The 7,950-nt window shown below is 46.6% G+C and overlaps 1 pseudogene; it reads right to left on the bottom strand.

Annotated features, from left to right (window-relative positions):
- Nucleotides 1-2,713: 2,713 nt before the first annotated feature.
- LOC112656488 (E3 ubiquitin-protein ligase RING2-like) lies at nt 2,714-4,680 on the bottom strand (annotated as a pseudogene).
- Between the last annotated feature and the right edge of the window lie 3,270 nt (nt 4,681-7,950).

The raw sequence follows: 7,950 nt of genomic DNA, 5'->3' as shown, positions 1-7,950 counted from the left end.
CGGGCCGGGTGGGCCTCCTTCACCACCGGCTCCAGTGGCCTGGGCAGACAACCGCGTCCTGGGGCGCCACTCCTAGGGTGCAGGGTGGGGGCCCAGGCTTGCTCGGGGACCCCGCAGCTCCCACCATGACACGTTCCGCAGTGACTGCGCTTGTCAGCAGCCTTGCAGAATGTTTGCAGTCTGGCTTTCAGGCCTGGCTGGGTCGTCGCTGCTCCGCAGAAGGGACCTGGTGACGTCCTGACCCTGCTGAGTGTGAAGTCTCAGAGCCTCGAGATCTAGACGTGGCCACTGTCCAATGTCCTCGGCAAAACCAGAGCCGGCAGCTGCAGCGATGCCGGCTGGGCCCCTGCAAGGCCTGCTGCAGAGCACCCTGCGCGGGAGCGAGCGCACAGCGGCAGGAAGACCCGGGCTCCTCAGGGAGTCAGCCTGGGCCGTGGCCTTCAGCATGCCCGTGGGAGGACTCCTTTCACGAGCGGAAAACCTCACGTGTGTGCCCGCAAGAAAACAACACCTGGGGCCCCCGGGCGGCTCAGCGGTTGAGCATCTGCCTTCGGCTCAGGGCGTGACCCTGGTTCCCGGGATCGAGTCCCACATCAGGCTCCCTGTATGGAGCCTGCTTCTCCCTCTGCCTGTGTCTCTGCCTCTCTCTGTTTCTCATGAATAAATAAATAAAATCTTAAAAAAAAAAAAGCTGGAATTTACTCAAATGACCCTGTCAGGTTGCTCTCACCAAAAAAGCTGAATACTCCTTTGTGTGACTGGATGGGTCTTGTCCACTTGGGGAGTTTTCCAGTCTGCAATCACTAATCTAATATCACCAATAAAATCTAAGCAGTTATATCACAAAACCAGGGTTATATTTAGTGGACATGCATTAATAATCTATGCAACTTAACATTACACCAGAAAAGGAATTGAATACAAAATTTCCCTTGATTTTTGGTGGTCTTCAAATTTCATGACACAGATGACTGATAAAACTGTAAAAACAGATTTTAAATATTTTCAATAAAATGGTAAAAAATTTAATGAGCCTTTAAGTTTTCATATTGGGCTGAAGATTTCAAACATCAAGCTGGCCCCAATCTGTCAAAAATGACAGAAATATTTACAATGACTACTACACAGGTTATTTAGTTAAAATGGTACTGGAGGACTACTCACCCCTAGCAAAAAAACCCTTTGGAGTTAATTTCTCAATGCAATCAAGTCTTTGTAAATACTCTTTTTTTTTTTTTAATTTTTATTTATTTATGATAGTCACAGAGAGAGAGAGAAGCAGAGACACAGGCAGAGGGAGAAGCAGGCTCCATGCACCGGGAGCCCGACGTGGGATTCGATCCCGGGTCTCCAGGATCGCGCCCTGGGCCAAAGGCAGGTGCCAAACCGCTGTGCCACCCAGGGATCCCTGTAAATACTCTAATAATTATAAACTTGGAACATACTTGGAAATCAGGACAATGATGAAAAGTAACACACAAGTCAATCTTATTTCTAATCTGTTTTCAAAAAACCTTGGCTCCAAAAGCCCAACACTGTTCCTCATTATAAAATTAAATTAAGAAGAGTAGAATGACTTTACCCTATTTGCTAACATTCTTCTACAGAATAATCTGCCACTTGGGCAGGGCTGAAGCTCCATTAACTTGCTTCTCTAGAGTGTGATTAGCAGAGCACCAAATTTATAAACTGACAGGGCCACCCAAAATGCTGAACACACTTCTCCTAACAGAAACAAACTGTTTTTTTCTTCCAATTTTATGTGCCAGTGTATGTGCCATGCTATTCTTGAAACTTACTTGGCTATCAATAAGAAAAGAATTAGGGAAGCTTTGAACATATCTTGTACTTTCATCCAGGCTAAAGTGCAAAATATCTCCATATCTCTGGTACTTTAATAGAAAAAAACATCAAATACACATAAAAAAGGAACTGAAGTGGCAGTAAAGCTAATACAAAAAAGACCTCTTTAAATACACACTTGAAGACTACATAAGACCAATTTAATTTTCATTTCTTCAGTGAAATCTGTAAATGAACCAAGTTATCAAAGAACTTGACATTTTGTTTCTCTTTCCCAGGATCAGAAATTCCAAAATTAGAGGGAAAAAATGGAAAAAAAACATTGCATGACAATGGACACTAAGTTCATAAAGAACCTTTTTTAAAAAATGAGATATTATGGAAGAAAATACTATGGAAATAATAATCCTACGAGAATTGTTTTTTAAGCACAGTAAATTTGAGCCTTGGTCTTCATGAAGATACTACAGCTTATATAGAAAACTATAAATATACAAGAATCCAGGAAAAAATGTCAAAATACATATTAACATTCTGTAGGCCTAAAAAACTTTTGAGGGGAGGGAAAAGATAGCCAACTGAATCTTCACTTAAGAATACAGAACTATGAAAAATTCCTCGGTCAAAAGGGTGCTCCAAATGGAACCATACTTAGTGAAAACATACAACTTAGATATATTTTTATTTTTTATTTTTTAATAATAAATTTATTTTTTATTGGTGTTCAATTTACCAACATACAGAATAACACTCAGTGCTCACTCCGTCAAGTGCCCCCCTCAGTGCCCGTCACCCAGTCACCCCCACCCCCCACCCTCCTCTCCTTCCACCACCCCTAGTTCGTTTCCCAGAGTTAGGAGTCTTCCATGTTCTGTCTCCCTTTCTGATATTTCCCACACATTTCTTCTCCCTTCCCTTATATTCCCTTTCATTATTATTTATATTCCCCAAATGAATGAGACTAAACAATGTTTGTCCTTCTCCGATTGACTTACTTCACTCAGCATAATACCCTCCAGTTCCATCCACTTTGAAGCAAATGGTGGGTATTTGTCGTTTCTAATGGCTGAGGAATATTCCATTGTATACATAAACCACAGCTTCTTTATCCATTCATAGATATATTTTTAAAAGGAAAGAAAAATCCTGAATAATTGCAGTCCCTTTCGAAAAGGAAATCTTCAATTAAGGGGAAAAGATTCTAATAGTGTAAACGAGTCTGGCTCAGAAAGAAAACTGAACAACATATCCACGATTATGTCCATAAAAGTAAAGACATTACATCTTTAATATTAAAGAAATAGGCTATAAAAAAAGTTCATTCTCAGACTTGGCTTTAGTAAAAGCTCATTTGTGCCCCTTTGTGGATGCATAATAAAGTTCCATGGGTTTGTTCACTTTCCAGTATTTCTCATTGACCAATTCCAAAGAAAAAGAGCCATTTAATACAGTGAACTGCCCACTGGCTGTTGCTATGTAAGTGGTACACTGCTTCTCACCGGCTGTATCAAGGTTCATCTGGTTTGATTCTCCTTCGAAGTTCTTCCGAAGCTAACCTCACAGCCAGATACTTGGATCAGTGGTCAACAGTGGCATTACCTGAAGTCTTTATGTATCTTGTCTGTGCACTATCATCTTTTTCCATTAGTGTAGGATGAGGCCTGAATACTAATTCAATTCACTAGCACCATCCATTACTAGATCAATTGCCACTGTTGCATTGTTATTATCAAGCTCAAGCCCGGAATCATCAGATGTTTTGGTCCATTTGTTATCAGGTCCTGCTTCCTGAATACTGTGCGTGGAAGCATTGCTACGGTGAGAACGGTCACCATTATCTTCTGCTCCACTACCATTTTCGTGGTAATAATCTGCTCGTGGCCTGTATCTTCAGTCCTTCCTCAATGCTGTGACGGAGCGCTTGCTGGTTATTGTGCTTGTTGATCCTAGCCAATACTCTCTCCTGATGGACTTCATACTCATCACGACTTGGATAAATTTTGCTGATGAGTGCATCAAAGTTTGGGTCTGGCCTTAGTGATCTTTTAGAAACTAGCTTTTTTCGACAGGTAGGACATTCTTTATTGCCACTTCTGAGGGCTGTCATAATGCAGTCTGCACAAAAACGATGCAAACACTCCTTTGTAGTCGTGACGTTTTTCAACATATCCAAACAAATTGGGCACATTAATTCACTGTGTAGACTTCGAGGTGAAACCACAATTTCCAAGCCATCTGTTATTGCCTCCTGAGGTGTTCGTTGTAATTCATATAAACTGAGTTCCCATGTTTTGCCTAATGGTTGAGTTCTGTTTGTCTGCACAGCCTGAGACATTGCGGCTCCCTCCCCAGCCCGGGACTCTGCCGGCCGTGGCCAGACCGAGACTCAGGTAGAAGCCGCGGCGGCCGCTGGCACCTCCGCACAATATGGCCAGTTTTCCAGTCTGGTCTGGTCTGGTCTGACTGAAGCCCAGGCCCAAGCCCCCGGCGGCCGCACTGTGCCCATAGGCTGCTCCTGAATCACAATTCCTTGGCTACTACTGAGTAAACTCATCTTTTTAACAGCTTTGAACTAGACTCAGTTTACCTCCTTTTTAAGGCAGAATCGTGGATATGTTCAGTTTTCTTTCTGAGCCAGACTCGTTTACACTCTGGCCTCAGAGTAAGGAATCAGCATCGCTGCCTGCACTTGCTTCCAGCACCTGTTGCCCATGTCAGGACACGGGTCTTTATGGGGAAAACACTTTTCCATCGTGGAAAGAAGGGGTGACCTCCTAACTCCTCAAGTCCTCATGCGCTGCATCACACACCATCTGGAAGGCGGAACCCAGAGCGGCCACAGCCCTTGGGACACTGTTTTTGTAATACTTCCTGAAAAACACAAGGCCCATGCATCCCCATCTCGCACACCGCCCTCCTGGAGCGCACCATGGCTTCAGGAGCCCATACGGAAGACGCTCACAGGCTCCACGTTTAGGGTGCCTCCGGGTTCAGAGCAGAGAAAGACGCTATGATATGAACTAGTGAGAAATAGAGCAAAGAGCTGGGGCCTCGGCAGAGGCCAGGGTTTCACAAAGCCATCTCTTGCTCGCTGAGATCTTCCTCCCACCGTGGGATTATTTGCCTGGTCAAGGGCAGTTGTCTCCCTTGCTGTGTAAGTGGGAGTGGCCATTGGGACCTGGGATTGATGGTGTGCACTGTTGCAGATCCACAGGTCTGTGGGCTCTTTTTGGTGGCAGGGGCGCATGTAGACCAGTCCACCCACCTGTTCATGTCTGTCTATCTACCTGTGAATCCTCTGTCTAGCTGCAGATCTATCATCCATCCACCCACCCATCCATCCAGCATCTACCCACCCACCCACCTATCATCCATGTGTCTACGCATCTGATCTATCATCATCCTCATCTCCCCATATTACCCATTATCTGTCAATCCATCTTCAGCAGCATGTACCCAGTCTGCACGAGTTCGTGTTGTAGCTTCTACTTCAGTCCAGCACTACAGGCGTTACTCTAGCCTCCCCACATCTGTAGCTCCCTCTTCAACAGTGACGAGACTCACTCACATGAAGCCTGGTATATTTTTTCATTGTGGTAAAACACACATAACATATAATTTACCACTGGAGCCATTTTTAAGTGCCGGGTTCCATGGCATTAAGCACATTCAGTGTTGCGCAACAATCTCCACCACCCATCTGAACCCGCCCACCTCACCAAACCGGAACTCTGTCCCCATTAAACGCTAACTCCCTGTCCCCGCCCCAGCCCCTGGTAACCAAGTGAAATTAGAGTACCCTTGCGCAGTCCCCTAAAGGAAAGCAGCCTGTAGGACCTGCCCTCTGCCCCCACCCCCTCAGCAGGAGCACCAGGACAAGGTGCTCAGGATCCCTGCCCCTGGAGGGAGAGGACAGGGAAGGGAGGGGGAGGCAGGTACTCCATCCGACAGTGCTCTGCAGGTGAGCCCTCGGCCCCTGGCAGCCCACAGCAGCCTCCCCGCTCCACCCCATGGGGAGTGAGGAAGGCAGGGAAGAAGTGCCGGGAGGACTGCTGGGGTCAGCTCTTCCCCCACGTCACCCCCTGCTGCAGGACAGGCAGGCTCCCAGCTGCACCGAGGCCAGGTGCGGTCCGATCACCCTCCGCGGCTGGCGGGCTCTTCTCCGTGTTGGCTGCACAGCCTCCATCAGTCCCTAATGACAGGCATCGGTCATCCTCTCTTCCAACATTTCTTTTGCTCCACTTTCTCTTTCTCTTCCTCTCTTCCTCAAATCATTGAAAATCTTTATTTTTTAAGTCACCTCCACACCCCACATGGGGCTCAAATGCACAACCTCGAGATCCAGATCCGCAGGATCCACGGACAGAGGACCCCTGTCAGACCCGCCGGCCAGCCATGGGCCCGCGGGCCTCTAGGTTCTCACCGTGTCCCGTGTGCGGTTGCCTCTGTGTGTCTCAGGCCAGATCTGCATCCCGCGTCATCATCCCCTTGTTCACTGAGCGTGTCTGCTTTCCACTTGTCATCTTCGGTTCTTCACTTTTCCTTTCTAGGACTTTCCTTCTAGAACTTTCCTTCTAGAATTTCGACTTGACTTTATGTATATATAATTCCCACATCTTTAGTGAAACCTGCTAGCTGCTCATTTAAATACTTGAACCTAGAGTCACATACATGGTTAGAAAACACACCTCATGACTCCAACCTCAGGAATTCCCATGGATTCTTCTGCTGGGCTGTTTTTAACTCTTAGTTTTCTGTAATTTGTGTGTGTGTGTGTGTGTGTGTGTGTGTGTGTGTGTTATCTCTGCCAGATGATCCTTGATTGAATGTTGATTACCGTGGATGAAAAGATGCAGATACTTTGAAGGTGTAGATGTACTATCTGTAGGAAGCATTTTCTTTCACTCTTGGCAGGTTTGTGGGTAGAGCCAATTATTTTAATCCTGTCGGGAATTGAGCAGATTGGGAGCTGGATTTTTTTTTTTTCGTTTTGTTTGGAGAAATTGCTGCTAAAACACACAGTGAATTTGTTTTGTGTTAAAAATCATGACTAAGAAGTTACTTTGCACCACTTGGCTCAACCTGACCAGAGAGACATGTGAGTTCAAAGCATAATGTCCTCAAATGGTGGCAGCCAAGGGTCGGGACAAAATAAACCTCCTGTTCAAATGGCTGGTCCTGCAGGAGAGCCCTGTGGCTTCCCAGGGAAGGGCTGGTGAGGGGAGGGACTCAGCGGCAGGCAGGGCTGCAAGGGGACAGAGGTGAGCCCTGGTGGGGAGCCAAGTCCCTGGTGGGGGGAGCTGAGCCCATAGGAGGGGCGGAGCTGAGCCCTGTGGGAGCAGAGCTGAGCCCCAAGGGGGGGTACAGGACCCCCTGAGGGTTGGGGGGAGTAGGACTGAGCCCCTGGGGTGTAGAGTAGGGCTGAGGTCCAGGCTCACTCAGCTTTGGCAAGCGTTTCATTTCAAGGCCCAGCACAATTCCTTGTTTTAGTTTTCTCCTTTTATAAAAACACGGCGTCTGAATTAAACCTGAGATGTTGTTACTCTCCTGCCGTGAGACCAAGCAGGGGCTGGGGCAAATACGGACTGGATGGGGTTCACCTTTGCCATTTTTTGCCTGGTGCCCAGCTAATGGGGCCCTTGCTCCCTCTTTCGTTCCTCTCTTCCTCTCGTGCACAGAATGTTTAAAATGTGTGAGACATGAAATGACTAAACTGTTCATGCATTAAAGCAAGAATTAAATCCGTAGCTATCTAACCCATGGCTAGTGTGGCTAGCTCCCCGACTACACTGGACCCCATCCATGCCCGATGGACTGATCCTCGCTCTACACTGGCCGACCCACAGCTCCCTGGCAGGGAGGCTCGCCTCTTCTTGCTGGGGCCAGCGTCCCTGCAGCATGTGGGGTGATGACACCCTCTTGTCCTCTTTCTCGTATCTCTTGGTATTTTTTTTTCTCATTAAACTTTTGTTTTAATGGGTCTCAAAATTCTGTGACAGATTTTTGGTCAAGCTGTTTCCATTAAAAAGTACTGATTTTAAAAGCTAATAACTTAAAACTGCCACACATGCACAAAAAAACCCAATGGTCCACAAAACATTCTCCTTCTGAAGGCTTTACGGTGCATTGTTATCATTAACCAGTCTT

Source organism: Canis lupus, chromosome 37 (assembly GCF_003254725.2).
Source record: "Canis lupus dingo isolate Sandy chromosome 37, ASM325472v2, whole genome shotgun sequence".
NCBI classification, from domain to species: domain Eukaryota; kingdom Metazoa; phylum Chordata; class Mammalia; order Carnivora; family Canidae; genus Canis; species Canis lupus.
Note: the sequence above shows the minus strand (reverse complement) of the source record. Positions and strands in the feature narration are given on the sequence as shown.